At 46.1% G+C, this 15,725-nt stretch overlaps 1 pseudogene; it reads left to right on the top strand.

The window, feature by feature from the left end:
• Nucleotides 1-14,811: 14,811 nt before the first annotated feature.
• Nucleotides 14,812-15,417, top strand: LOC101995330 (annotated as a pseudogene).
• Nucleotides 15,418-15,725: the final 308 nt, after the last annotated feature.

Here is a 15,725-nt window from a genome sequence, read left to right as displayed (position 1 = left end):
TGTGTATGTGTGTATGTGTGTATGTGTGTGTGTATGTGTGTGTATGTGTGTGTATGTATGTATGTGTGTGTATGTGTGTGTATGTGTGTGTGTACAGGAAGTCACAGCATGTTTCTGGAGATAAGAAGATAACTTAATGGACTCTGTTCTCTCCTTCCATGATGTTGTTTCTAGGGATCGAACTTGGGTTGTCAGGCTTGGCAGTAGGCACCTTTACCACGGGGCCAGCTCTCTGATCCCTATAATTTGATTTTGGATGTTGCAGGGGCTCACAGTTAAGATATTATCTGACTCTCAGAAGTGATTACACTTGTACTTTTCTTTTTGGGGGTACAAAGTTTCTCTGTAGCTTTGGTGCCTGTCCTGCAACTAGCTCTTGTAGACCAGGCTGGCCTGGAACTCCCAGAGATTTGCCTGCCTCTGCCTCCCGAGTGCTGGGATTAAAAGTATGTGCCACCACCGCCAGGCATACTTGTACGTTTTTTTTTAAAAATAATGTTGGCATGGTTAAAGATGATGGAGACTCTTAAAGTTGGACTGAATGAATTTGCAGTATGAGATGACCATGAGCCAAGGCAAGGTATGGAAAATTAAGACTTGAAAGCAATATGTTTAGACGATCAAGTTGATAATGGGTGGATTTATTTATTTTGTTTTCTGGTTTTTTTTTTTTTTGTTTTGCTTGTTTTTTGAAGTAGGACTTCTCTGTGTAACCCTGGCTGTCCTAGGACTCGCTCTGTAGAACAGGCTGGCCTCAGACTCAGATCCGCCTGCTTCTGCCTCCTGAGTGCTTGGATTAAAGGTGTGCACCACCGCTGCCTGGCAAGGGGTGGACTTAGATGGTTAATACTGATTGCCAATTTGACAAAATCTAGAATCACCTGGGAGACAACACTCTGGGCATGTCTGTGAGGAAATATCTAGATTACATTGAGGTAAAAGAAAGACCTACCCTAACTGTAAGAAAACAGTATTTCATGGGCTTGGCTCCCAAAGTGAATAAAAAGCAGAAAGCAAATAAAACACTAGTATCCACCTCTCTCTGATTCCTGACCACTGATGCAGCGTGACCTGTGGGCTTCCACTCTGCCGCCGTGTCTTCTCCACCACAGTGGGCTATCTCAGGAGACTGTGAGTTCCTCTTTCTTTCCTTCAGAGGCTGCTGCCAGTTCTTTTTTCACAGCAAGGAGGATAGAAACTACCAACACAGCACACACGCATTTCCTGCAAATGAGCTACAATTTTATAGAATAGCTTCATGAACATCTGTGATTCTAGCCTCAAGTCTGTACAAAGGGCAGCCCACTGGGGACGTGTCTGGGTGACTGCACTAAATGACATAATCACAAAGAACTGCATCTTTCCACTCGACTGGTAGCAAACCTGCCATGTTCCAAGCAAAAGAACAGCTCAGCTGATGTGTGCTTCCCAAATGCAACCATCAGCACCAAGAGTTGGCATCACCCACACACAGCCTCGCTCTGAGACCACATCTCCACAGACCAGATACCAACGGAGGGAAGCCACATTTTATTATGCAAAGATGGAGTAGGATTTATTTTACAAATTCGTAGCAGTTTCCCATCTCAAAAAGAAGCAATGCTTTCTATTTCTATCTGTCAGGAGATGGAGCCTGTGATTGTCAGAACTGTCCATGCAAAACCCTGAGCCTCCATCTTCTTCTCTTTGCTACCTGGACTACAGGCCCCACGCCTTCCTTTTACCCAGTCAGCACCAGTTGTGTTCTTCACTATTGCCATTTTGTCTTGTGTGTGTGTGTGTGTGTGTGTGTGTGTGATATCTTTGCACATATTGATGTGTATGTATACATGGACGTGAAGTCATGCATGTGCATGCAGAGACCAGAGTACACCTGGTGTCTTTTCCACTCTCCACCTTATCTTAATTCTATTTTTAGATGGGCCAGGATTTCAGGACATTTGCTGAACAGAACAAAGACTTCCTGTATACCTGTCTCCCTGACTTTCCGAATGGAAACCCTTTCGACATCTGTTTCTACCATCACCGTGATCTATATCTAATCTAGCATTTAAAAAGGGCTGGAATTGAGCAATCCCCAGACTCCCTGGTCTGCCTAACCTGAGATGTGCTCTGGCCCAGTTTAACCCTCCAGATGTGAAGGTTGTGGAATTGGCTGCAGCAGGAACAGGCGGAGGTGGGTTGTGGAGGAAGAGTGGGGGGGTAGACAAGAGAGGATAATAAATAAAGAACTTTGCTTATCTCACTGTTTCCTCAGGTGACCTGAAGTAGTACAGTTCCGACCGGTCAAGTGGCTGACAGCTTACTCTGAGATATGAGCGCTATAACCTACAAGGAGTCAAACCCTACTCCCTGTCTTCCAAATGGGAAATAGTTAGTGTCTGGCATTGTTTGTTAACCCGTGCTTACTTAGAAAGGGACCGACAAGGATGACAGATAACAGGAGTGAGGGTGACTTTAAGAGCTCTGACTAGACCACGAGATGTGGATGGTTTCTGTGTAAACGGTGTCAGGAAACCCCAAACAGTGTAATCAGTTCTAATCTTTGTGTTTCCATCCACCATGCCAAGGCCATGGTCACAGTGTTATTTCATTTCCAATGGAGGGAAATGAAGGGAAAGAAATGGGCGCAAGAAGCAATGAGGACACAATAGGACAAGAGGGATTCCTGAGGGTCTCCTGCCCCGTGTGGGGCTGTGCTTGTCCCTGTGTGATGACCACTGTCTGCTTCTTCTGCTTCTGAAATGGAGAGAAAGTGTATGGACAGATGACAGAGAGGGTAATGGGAGGCCAGGAGGATGACTCAATACAAGCATGGGATCTGAGTTCAGATTCCCAGCACCCACATAAAAATACAGGTATGCTGACCCACTCCTGTAATCCCAACACAGCGGAGGTGGAGAGAGGAGGATCTCTGGAGCTCACTGCCCAGGCAACCTAGCTGAATTGATGAGCCTGTCTCAAAAAACAAGGCAGATAGCAACAGAAGAAGACACCTGACATTGACCTCTGGCACATACAGAGGCATGAGTGCACACGCCCACACACGTGCATGCACACACACACACACATAGTGGAAGGCTTATGGGATATAAGTCCATGTAGCCTTCATAAAACATAAAGTCCTAGGATGAAAAAGCAGTGTCCACAGGACCAGAGAATCAGAACAATGACTACAGGGGCTGATGCAGCAATGGCCGTAACTGGAACTGATACTCAGGGCTCCTCACCCCACCCTACTCCCACCCATCCTCCTGCCTTTCTCTTCTCCATTGTTCCTGGTGGGTCCCTTGGAACCTTTCCCCAGAGATTAGCTCTGCTTAAGGGATACTTTCCTGGGGCACATCTGAAGAGCACTGTGAGGAAGGATGACACAGGTGGTGGACTTGTCATGGGGCGGGGGAAGGGGAGCACAAATCCAGCAACCTAGATCAGCTGAGCACATGGGCAGGAAGGACAGAGCCGTGTGGTGGTCCCTTGCTTATGTTTTGCTTTGAAAGTCACAGAAAAGATTCTGGAGGCGTAATGTTTTAACTGGGCTAGCTTCCCAATGCATCACACACACACACACACACACACACACACACACACACACACACACACCTGTTTCCATAAGCAAACAGAGAACTGAATATACACAAATGACTCTATTCATACGCCTTCCTGACAGGCTGTGCCATTTCTCTTTTGTTGTCAATCATCAATGTTTGCATAAACTTTAGCTTTAACTGACTTGCCCTACTTCTTTTCATTCCCTAAGCCAATAATGCTCCCTAATTCCTTGACGTACACAAGCAAGGTCTAAGATTTAAGGGTTTAAAGCAGCGCCCAGTAGTTCCAAACTATGTGTTTGAATTCTTTAGTGATCTCCTATTTACAGGCAGACAGAGAACCGTTGGACTCTCTGGACTCAGCTGAGCCCTGCTCACCTGAAACCCATGCGACTTCACCTAGTTTCCCTTAAGTTGTGCCTCCGGGCTAGTAACAACAATAGACTACTCAGAGTGACATTAAGAATCGGGTATAATCCTCACAAACAACATGGGACACCTTATGCCATCTACCTTTGCTCTTTCTTTACCTGTGTCAAAGATGCCATTGCCATATTTTACAGCACCCTGAAAAGCAACCCGAGTCTGATTCTAAGAATTTGTTAGCCCGTATATCATGAGAATCACCTTAAGACACATTGGCTCTGAGGGATGGCCTGTTTGGAGGGGAAGTTTGATATTTCGTGGGTTGTTGGAATGTAATGAAAGTTACCTTAGTTTTTGTTGTGAAATGCAGCCCACTTTGTTGGTTTGTCTCCACCCATTAGAGCTGATTTCCATGTCTTGCCTGGCTGGTCACGGCACTGCCAGCACTCAGAATAGAGCCTGGCGCTCAGCCAGCAAACACTTCCTCATGAAGACCTATGTCACCAGATTCTTTCCCTTCAGCCACCTGCCTCCTCTGAGGAGGTGGGGAAACAGAAGCAACATATGCAGATCTGAATATCTTTGCTTTTAAAGTCACTAAAAATACCAACATAAAACTGCCCCTAGTCCACGTGATGTAGGAGAAACTTGAAGGAATAGCTTTGATGTTGTAGATGATTTACTGATAGCTTCGCTTAGGCGGCATTCAGTCATAGAAAGTAGCAGTTAGCTGAAGGAGCGCTGCCTCCACAAAACCCTATGATAGGTAATGTGCTACCCAGGCTTGTTAGAGACAAGCACAGTTTAGGATGCTAAGATGTAAATGTTTGTTCACCAGGACTGACCAAACATTAGATTTCATTCCCATAATGAAGGAGGCAACCCCAATTTACAACCAGCTGTTAAGCCCCCTTTTCTCTCAGAGAACATGCCTCTAAGGCAGTGATTCTCAACCTTCTCAATGTTGCAATCCTGTGATACAGTTCCAGGTACTTTTATATGGGAGTATCTGTGTGGGGGCGGACCCTCCAGGAGATGGATAGAAGAACGGTGTCTCAGTTCCTAAGACCATCAGAAATATGCTCTTGGGTGATCCCTTTGTGGGCCATGATCCACAGGTTGAGAATCTCTGCTGTAAGGGGCTTAAAGGGGACAGGGTAGGGTGACAATCATTGTTCATTTCTGTTCTGCTATAAAACCTCCTGGTCCTCTTCTTAAGAAAAGCAAGTGGGCAAGATGACCCTGGGTAACAACTATCCAAAAAGAACATCTCTGGTGTGCTTAAAATAATTCTGGCAAGCTGTAGTATCTACACTGTATAAATCTCCCATCTGCCTGTGTGGCCAGACTGACAGTCTCCAGTCTCTGTTTAAATTACTCAAAGTGTAGCTTGGACCAGGCCCTGAAAGAGATTTAAGTTGACAGTGTATGTGGAATGCATAAGCCTGAGATGTATATAAGTTGGTCAAATCTTTTGTCCTCCACAACTCCTCTTCGGGCATTAGCCAGAGCTGAACTTGGTGCTGTTATTATAGATGCTTTTCCACTATTTGACTTGAGTGTATGGAGTGAATTCTCACCACGGGAGGAATATTTATGCATCATAGGTGCATGTGATATGTCAATAAATATATACACTGGATGGTATTTAAATCAGAGCAAATAGATTTGTCTCCTTAAACATTTGCCATTTCCTTGTGGTGAAAAATGCCTAGAATATTTTTTTCTTCCTTTTAAAAACACACCGTGCCCAGAACTAGTGAGACAACTCAGCGGGCAAAGGCAATTTTGCCAGGTTCGATGATCTGAGTTTGAACCCCAGAACCCACATGGTTGAAGGAGGGAACTGACACCTTCAAACTATCCTGGACTTTCATATCTGTGCTAGGATATACATGCATTTTAATAAATACATCCAGTACCTAATAGCTGTGTGTAGTCACCCAAGTATGCATAACATCTCCAATCTTATTCCTCTCTAACTATAACTTAGTATCCAGTGATTGACCTTTCCTGTCCTTCATCTCTCCAGTATCTGGTAGTCACCATTCTATCCTCAAATTCTATTGGCTCATTTTTCTAGATTCCTCAAATGAATGAGACATTACATTAATGGTCTTGCTGCGTTTGGCTTGTTTCCCTTAAAGCAGCAATTCTCAAACTGTGGTTGTGACCCCCAAAAGGATTAGACCATTGGAAAACACATATTTCCAGTAGTCTTAGGAACTGAGACATCACTCCTATCTCTCTCCAGGCAGGTCTACCCAGATTCAGAGATGCCCACATCTGAGTACCCGGAACTGTATTAAAGGGTCACAGCATTAGCAAGGCTGGGAACCACTGACTTCAAGTAGTGATCACCATATTTCCACCCAAACTGTCGCTAATAACCAGACTTCCTCCATTTTTATAGCTGAGTAGTATTAAATGAGGTTACAGCATATTTTCTTTATCCATTCGTGGGTTGATAGGCAGACATTAAGGTTGATTCCAGTTCTTGGCAATCGTGGACAGTCATAATTCCCTCTGGATTTCTGGTTACATTGACAGTCACACCTATTACAAATAAATGAAAGTTCTTCTTGGGATCAAAGAAGGAAAGGAAAGCAATAGTTGAAGAATGGTCGCCAGCCTGTGGACTTCAGAGTATTGCAGGCCCGGTACACCGGCAGGCACAAGGAAGCAATGTAAAGTCCTTCATGCTAGACCGAGAGGGGCCTCAAAGGTGCTAGAGCAGGAGTTAGTTTATCCATGGGTCTAGCATCGGAACAATGGAGAACCACAAGAGAGCATCCTCAGAGGCTGCTACAGGGCATGGGCATCAACAGTGGGACAAGTTCATGTGGATAGGGATGGAGACCACTGGGTTACTGCTCAGAAAAGCCTAGCTTTGACTATGGTGGTTGGTCCAGACGTGGCTCCTGGAAAGAGGCATGGAAAATACTGAACAGGCAGAGTTTAAAACCTGATCTCTCAGGCTAGGAATGTGGTTCAGTTGGCAGAGCGCTTGCCTAACATGCACAAGGCTCTGGGTTCAAGTGGGAGTGATGGTGCACACCTGTCATCACAGCACTTGTAGGTGAAAAGGACAGACAGCAGGAGTTCAAGGCCAGCCAGGGCTTCATGCCACCCTGTCTCAAAATTGAAAAAATTCTGAATTCTCTTTGTTTAAATATGAGATTACTGAGTTACCCAAAACACAAATGCACACTTTGTCTAGGAATCCTCCTAGACAAGATGGCTTTTGTGTTTTTTTAAAATCAAGTACCCAAGACCTCAAGATGTTGAGAATGGTAAAGGTATACAATGAAGTTTAAACATCTGCTCTGAAAACCCCTTGTGACTTGATGTGGTCTGGCAGGTGCCAACTCTCAGTCAGTTCAATCCAGATTATCAGAAATGCAGCTGCTTGTTGGAACGACAGCTGGCTTGAACTTGGATCAAAGTTGTCAGAGTTTTGAGAAGCAGGGGCTGATGGGGAATGTGCAGGGCTAGGTTGCACAGGCCAGGGTCTGGCTTAGTTTCTGATGGTGTATTTTGACTCTGAAAGAAAAAGACTTTCACGTTCAAGTTTAAGCATATCTGTGATGCTCACTTTGGGTCTTAGTGGCTGCTGGTTTTCCTTGGTTCTCCAAAACACAATAAGGCATGGTTTAGCTGCATGCAGATCATACCAACTGGGAATCTGGGTTGAGGGGAATGGAAATTTAGGAAAACAAGTTAGTGTTTTAACTTAAATACTTTTAACTTAGATAAGTCAGTAAGATAATAGGGAGAAATTCTAGGTCTTAGAGTGGATAAACAAAATTTAAGAAATGAGACTTAAGAAATAACCTGGGTGCGCCTGAGAGAAACTAGGGACCGCTGGTACAAACTGAACCATCAGGGCTGGGGAGATGGCTCGGCTGGTAAACTGATCATCACAAAAATGTGAGAGCCTGAGTTTGGTCCTCAGAACCCATGTCGAAAGCTAGGCATGGTGTGGTATATGAATATAATCCCAGTGCTGGTCAGGCAGAGACAGGAGCCTCCCTACAGCTTACTGGCCAGCCAAGCCAACTGAGCTGCTTAACATCAGATTCAGTGAGAGATGCTGCTTCAAAACAAAACAAAGAAGGACAAAGAAGGACCAGGGAAATTACCCCAGTGTTGATCTCTGGCGTTTCCATGTTTGTGCAGCACACGCACGCGCGCACACACACGCACGCACAGAGAGAGAGAGAGAGAGAGAGAGAGAGAGAGAGAGAGAGAGAGAGAGAGACCATAGACACACACACACACAGACAGACAGACAGACACATGGACACAGAGGATTGGTCATCATCCCTGAGGCTAACTTAGCTGCTATGTAGACTTGATTCTAAATGACATGACAGATGGCAGACCTGAAATTCTTTGCTTCTGGTCAGGGTGCGACTTTAGAACTAGGAGCCAGGCTGAGCCTGCTGGAGCACCTCCACACCTCCACAGCTTAGGTTGGGAAGCAGGCTTAGCCTATGAGATTTGTTAGTACCTGCTGACTTTAATTGCATTGTAACTACGGTAAGAGTCCCCCCCCCATGTATTTCTGCCTATCACCCCATGCGATTGAAAGGCAGAGCTCATGCAATTTATTATTCTTCAGCAAGAATACCAATTCATCCTTTAGTATAGCATGGATTGGTTCTCTCAAATTCCAAATAAATAAATAAATAAATAAAAGATTAGAAAAAGTTCTTTCGAGTTATTTTGCTACACAAGAAGTTACTTTTCTGGTTTCCTGCACAGCAAATGTTGAGGGAATCATCAGAGAGCTAGAAGTAGGGTCTGGACCCCATTAGGGAGGGGAAATGCCCAGGATGGGCTATGCGGTCTAGTCAAGGAAGCAAAAGGAAAATTTCAGAATTGTCTCTGCTCTTCCTTGCCATGGACCCTCACAGAAGGATGGAAAGATGGAGTCATCCTCCAGGCTCTGCCTGCTGCTCAGACCACCGACATTTATAGCACCTTCTTCATTTCAAGTCATGCTCAACAGTGATTCCTCTTTCCTGTTTCTAGAAACCCTGCACTCGAGGACACAAGCCCTTCCCTCCAGTCCATCTCATCAGCTCCGGAGTTCTTCCACTGGAAATGTCTATGGTAAGGCCTCAGGTCTCCTTTGTCACTGAGAGCAACAGTGACAATGGGGATGTTGTCATCTTGACCAGATGCAAAGATTCAGAGAGCCCAGGGAACTGGAGTACTTCCCTTTGTTCATGGGAAGGTGGGAGTATGTGGAGCTGGTCTCCCCTCTGAAACGCAGCTAGAGCCATGCCAGCTGGAGGAGATGGGGAGGCATCACTGGGCACCCCTGTGGTAGACAGATGCAGAAGGAAAGAGAAACGGGTGTGGGTCCGAAGGAAAGCCTGATGACTGGCCAGAATTGGGGTAAAGGCTTCAGTACTATGGCAAAACAGTATGACCAAGGCAACTTAGAAGAGAAAACGTTTTATTGGCTTGTGGTTTTAGAGGGTTAGAGTCCACAGTGGTGACGGGAACAGCGGAGGGAACACATCTTGATCCACAAACAAGAGGCAAAGAGAGAGGTTTATTTGGAATGGTATGAGCCTTGAAATCTCAAAGGCTTCCTCAGCCCAGCGACAAACCTTCTCCAACAAGGCCAAGCCTTCTAATCTCTCCAAAAAGTTTCTCCAACTGGGGGCCAAATACTCAAACTTATGAGCCTGTGGGGTCGTTCTCATTCGAACTGCCACACTCAGAAGGGAGTAGTGTTGGTTCCAAGGCGTGAGGTCCAGAGAGACACCCAAGCTCTGGAAGATCACAGGCCACTTGAAAGAGTTAGGTGGAGAAAATCCACCCTCCAGTGCAGGAATCAGAGTAGCCTAGTTTTGAACCTGCTCAGTTCTTCTTCTCTGGAGTCTCCATGATACTCCAGGGACATCATGGTGTGGCAATATGGAAAGGGGCCTGGCCAGGACTAAAGGGGCTTGGATTTTCACTAAGGGGCCATTGAACTCTCAGAGCCCAAGTCTGTTTATTTATAAAATAGACTAGTAACTACACCTGGATGAAGTGGATAAAATAGTGTTACTAAAGCTATTTTCTTTTTATTTCTTTTTACTATGTTGCCCACGCTGACCTTGAACTCCAGATTCTCCCGCCTCCATCTCCTCAGTGCTGGGATTACAGATGTGTGCAGCTGTGCTAAAAAAAAAAAAAAAGGCATTTTTAGAGAGAATCAAGGACCAGAACAACCATTTCAAAGAAAGAGTTTTAATTATTAATTTCCCTAATGATAGGAGAGCCTGCTACGCATGGATATTATGTATAAAACATTATTTACTTATTTTTCGTTATTTAAGACAGAGTCACGTGTGTTTCAGGCTGACCTCAGATCCTGTTGCCGCCACCTGGGATAGATTACCGATGTTTTAAATGTATTTCATGCATTGTTCAGTTTTTCTCTCTTGTGGCAGATAACACTAGAGACCTCTCCGGGCAAGTCTAAAAAGCTCAGGAAAGTCATGGGTGAAATGGCTGAGGGACTGAGCAGTGCCTGGCTCTTGATAAGATATTTACATTTCCATTTGTTGGTGCTGAGAATAAACACTGATGCTGGTGTGGATCTGGGGAGGCACGGGTTCTAACAGGAAAGAGGCTGGCCAACGCCTGATAACAGGTACGTAAAGCCACGTTTCTCCTTCTTCCGAGAAAGAGGGCTCTGTTGCTACAGGTTGCTATTGATTTTTTTAACCAAGAACATTGATAACCCTATCAAAATTCCACCTCTTTTTAACTATTTTGAAAACAACATCTTTGTGCGTGTGGGTGTGTAGGGGTGAGAGTGTTGTCATGTGCCTAGAGGTACAATGTGGGGGGGGCATGAGTTTAGAGGTCAGAGGTCAATGTTGTTCTTATTTTATATGTATGTGTGTGCGTTGTCTGCGTGTGTCCATGTGCACTGTGTGAGTAGAGGGCCTGCAGAAGGCAGAAAAAGGTGTTGGCTCTCCTGGAACCGGAGTTAAGGAGAATTGCAAGCCGTCGTGTGGGTGCTGAGAACTGAACCCTCTCTGGGAGAGATAACCACTGAACCATCTCTTCAGCCCTTGGTACCTGGAGTTCATGGATCAGGCTAGACTCTCTAGCCAGAGCTAGCTAGGGGGATGATCTGGTCAATGAAAGGCTTGCTGTGCATGCATTGGAGCCTGGGTTCAGTTCCCAGCAGCTATTTGAAAAAGGCACATGTAGACATGTTTCTGTTGTCCCAGCACTCTGAAAATGAAGAAGGAGGATCTCTCTGGGACTGGCTGGGCAGCCGGTCTAGCCCAATCAGTGAGCTCCCAGTTCCAAGAGAAACTCTGTCTCAAAGAATAAGGTAGAGAAACAACTGAAGATATCTGATGTTGACTTCTGGCCTACATACCCTACATACTCACACACACATACACATGCACACATGAACACACAATACACTTACACACACACAAACACACACTTATACACAGAGATACATACAAATACACACAAACACTCACAATACTTACACAAGCACAAACTTTTACAGACTTTCAAAAAAGTAGCTTTGTGGTTCACTCACCTGTTGCTGCCACTATTGTAACGAAGGGGAAGGAAAAGTTCTCACACAAATGATAATTTAAGGGCTTATGAAGCAGACCTGGCATGTAGCTCAGCTGGTGGAGTGCTTGTGTACATGAAGACTTGGGTTTCAGGCCCCAACAAGGCATTGTGGGATGCATGTGTATTCCCAGTACTCAGGAGTTAGAGGTGCGAAGGTCCAGAGTTCAAGGTCATCTTTGTTTACATAATGAGTTCAATACCAGCTTGGACTGCAGAAGAAGTGTGTGTGTGTGTGTGTGTGTGTGTGTGTGTGTGTGAGAGAGAGAGAGAGAGAGAGAGAGAGAGAGAGAGAGAGAGAGAGAGAGAGAATATCTCACTGAAATCTAATGAATGGAGTTGGCCACCCAGTAGCACATTGCCTCCAGGCCAGGAGGATCACAGTACCATCGCTTAGCATTGACTGTCAGCCCTAACTTTGTGCTCCTTTGAGTCTCCCCCCTGTTATGGGATATTTGGACACTGTGAAGGTATATTGCTGTGATTGGTGTAATAAAACGCTGAATGGCCAACAGTGAGGCAGAAGCTACAGCCAGGCCTTCCAGGCAGAGAGAGGATGAGGAGGAGGGATAACTGAGGTGCACAGGAGATAGCACTGGGACTCAGAGGCCGTTGGACATACAGAATGAAAGACAGGTAAAAACCACATGGTAAAACATAGATTAATAGAAGCAGGTTAAGTTATAAGAGCCAGTGGGACAAGCCTAAACTAATGGTCAAGCTTTCATCATTAATAAGTTTCCATGTTGTTATTGGTGAGATGAAGGCCCAAAGAAAAGTCCAATTACACCCCCCCCCTCTTCACGCCAAGACATTGGTTGGACCTTCTCTCTCAAGATGACCTTCACACTGTCTTAGTACCTGAGCCCCCTGTGGCTCTGGCAAGGCCTTGCTGTGCCTCTGTCTAACCACTTTCATGTACCCTGGTCCTACTGGGGCTGACCCAGGGAGCTGTAGAATGACTGAGATCAGCAGAACCCTCTGCCCCAGGTGCCCCAAATAACACTTTATCTTCGTGTCTTTCCTACTCACTATTAAATGCAAACAAAAGATGTGTATAGAATCGATGGTGTGGTAGGAGCTCTTCAGAGAGGTCCCAGCATACTTCACAGCTGGTGGGAGGAGCAGACACACAAACATGCCGTTCTGTGTAATAAAGGCTGTCGAATTCATTCATAAAAAGGAGCGGTGGGCTGGAGGAGAGCTCAGAGGTAGAATGTGTGCTTTGCATAGATAAGGCCCCAGATGCATCTCCAGCACTTAAAACAGTGCAAAACTAGGGATATGGCTCAGCCAATATGATACTTGCTGTGCAAGCAAGGTCCAGTTTAGACGTCTGGCATTTGTGTAAAGAACCAGGCATGGTGGTATCGCCTCTAATCCTAGGGCTGGAGAGGTAGAGCTAAGTGGATCCCTAGAACTCACTGGCCAGCTAGCTCAGCCAAAGTGGCGAGTCCCGGGTTTAGTGGGGGACTGCCTCAAAATATAAAATGGAAAGCAACCGAGGAAGACGCCTTACGTCAACTTCTGACCTCCACAAGCACGCACATGAAGTACAGCTAATTCCTGCCAAGCGGCTTCCTTTGTGAACTCTGAAGCATGGGCTTGCAAGGACCCCACCTAAGGTTTGAAGTGTTCATTTAGAGAAGGCCACGGGCTTGTTCTCCAGGCCAGCCTCGTAAATGCCTCTGGCTCTTGGGCAGGAGTGGAGTCCTGCTATGCCCTCTTCTTGTGCCCTCCTACGCCTATGCTTTGAGGCTGGCATACACCTGGGCAACGCCTATTCAGCTCTGCTACTCAAGTTGCAGGGGGTGTTGGCAGCTGCTAGGAAACCAAAAGCACACAATGAAGAAGAAACGGTAGCAGGCTAGGAAAAACTCGGAAGTTGGCGCAGTTGAATGACGATAGGGATTTTTCCTCCTTTTCTTTTTGGCTGGGAGACAAGCATGATTTTTGTTAGCTTAAAGGGAGCGGGGGCTCATAGCAGTTATGTGGCTGGACCTAGTTTATGCATGGCTCCAGACTTTGAGTCCTGGCAAGCGCTGGCACTAGGCAATACTCAAGTGTTTTCAGCTCAGAGGAAAGTCCCCAAAGTTTCCTGGTGATTGCTACAGAGCTCAAGTCTACAGAGGGAACAAACACCCGGACCAGAACAGACCATTTGGGAGGTCACAGTGGCCATGTAGAGGTGTGGTCACTGATGTTCGGTTTTTGCTAAGACAAAATGAGGAGGGGCACTTGAGCCTGCTCCTCGCTAGTCTTTTGTGATCCTGACTGGGTTGGCCAATGAGGGCGGTGGGAAGTGCTTCCTAACGCCCCAAGTGCTGGAGGGTAGATTGCTCGGTACATACTCCACGGGGCCCTTGCCGACTAGCTCTCTGGCTCATGATCAAAGCTGACCTCCTACCAACCTCACACTTCTGACACATGGCTTTTATCCTCTTTCCTCCTCCTATTGTGTAGGCCCCCTTTTATCCCTCCATACATCTATGTCTTCCTGGCATACCCTCTTCCCTTGCTCATATCTGTCGCGTCTCTGGTTTGTAACCCGGAACTTCTATGGAGCCTCTGTACTTTGGGCAAGCCTAATCTTTTCGACTGTGTTACCACAGCTATTCGTACAAGTCTACACTGTAATTTTGGCCTAAGAAAGTTGCATCGAGAGTCTGTGTACCTCACTTGTTCTTACATTCAACTCTGTGCACGGCACCGGGTAGAGTTTCAAAAGACAAGTTAGGGAAGAACAATAATCGGATGAAAGAGGACTGACTCCTGGCTGCTAGTCTCGAGGTAGCTGAGTCCTGAAGTCTCTTGTGCATCAATCTCCTCTAGGACCCTTCTTGGTTCAAAAAAGTGATATAGGTCAGCAAGAACAACTCTGGGCTCTAGAAATACTTGCCCTGGGAGAGACCCTAGAGTCACACGATGCAGAGATGAAGCAGGGGAGAGAGCCGCAGAGTCAGAGAGAGAAAGACAGAGAGACACAGAGAAAATGGTTTAACTAGGCAATGATGGGTTATGTTTGCTTATGCTGCAGAATATCACCTTAACTGTGTAAAGGTGTGCTACTTTTGTTTATGCTGCATTTGCTTAATTATATAAGGATGTGTTGTATTTGTTTTACTTTGCTTGCCTAGGGCAACTGATTGATCTAATAAAAAAACTGAACGGCCAATAGTTAGGGAGAGAAAGGACAGGTGGGGCTGACAGGCAGGGAGAACAAATAGGAGGAGAAATCCAGGCTCAAGAAGAGGCTCCTGTTCCAGCAGCCTGGGCACCCATGAGCAGCAAAGTCTCTTGCGACACCCTGTACAAGGCGGTGCGGGAGGTCCTGCACGGGAACCAGCGCAAGTGCCGCAAGTTTTTGGAAAGGGTGGAGCTGAAGATCAGCCTGAAGAACTACGACCCCCAGAAGGACAAGCATTTCTTGGGCACCATCAGGCTCAAGTCCACCCCTCGCCCCAAGTTCTTCGTGTGCGTCCTGGGGGACCAGCAGCACTGTGATGAGGCCAAGGCCGTGGATATCCCCCTCATGGACATCGAGGCATTGAAGAAGCTCAATAAGAACAAGAAGTTGGTTAGAAAGCTGGCCAAGAAGTATGACGCCTTTCTGGCCTCTGAGTCTCTGATCAAGCAGATCCCGCGTATCCTGGGCCCAGGCCTGAACAAGGCTGGCAAGTTCCCTTCCCTGCTGACACACAATGAAAACATGGTGGCCAAAGTGGACGAGGTGAAGTCCATGATCAAGTTCCAGATGAAGAAGGTGCTATGTCTGGCTGTCGCTGTCGGCCACTTGAAGATGACTGACAACGAGCTGGTCTACAACATCCACTTGGATGTCAATTTCTTGGTGTCCTTGCTCAGGAAGAACTGGCAAAATGTCTAGGCTTTGTATATCAAGAGCACCATGGGCAAGCCCCAGCATCTTTACTAGGATGCCCCAATAAACCTTCAAGCTACCCCCCCCCAAAAAAAAGGAAGAAGAAGAGAAGGAGGAGAGAACAAGGGAAATGCCTGAGGCCAGAAGCCAGGCAGCCATTACCCAGCTAGACATAGAGACAGCAAGAAAGAAAAGGTAAAAAAGCTGAGGCTAAGCTAGGCCAAGCATTCAAAACTAAGTCTCTGTGTCATGATTTGGGAGCTGGTTGGTGGCACACACACACAAAAAGGCTCGTACAGAGAAAGACACACACA

Source organism: Microtus ochrogaster, chromosome 5 (assembly GCF_000317375.1).
Source record: "Microtus ochrogaster isolate Prairie Vole_2 chromosome 5, MicOch1.0, whole genome shotgun sequence".
NCBI classification, from domain to species: Eukaryota; Metazoa; Chordata; class Mammalia; order Rodentia; family Cricetidae; genus Microtus; species Microtus ochrogaster.
This window is presented reverse-complemented; position numbering and strand designations above follow the sequence as displayed.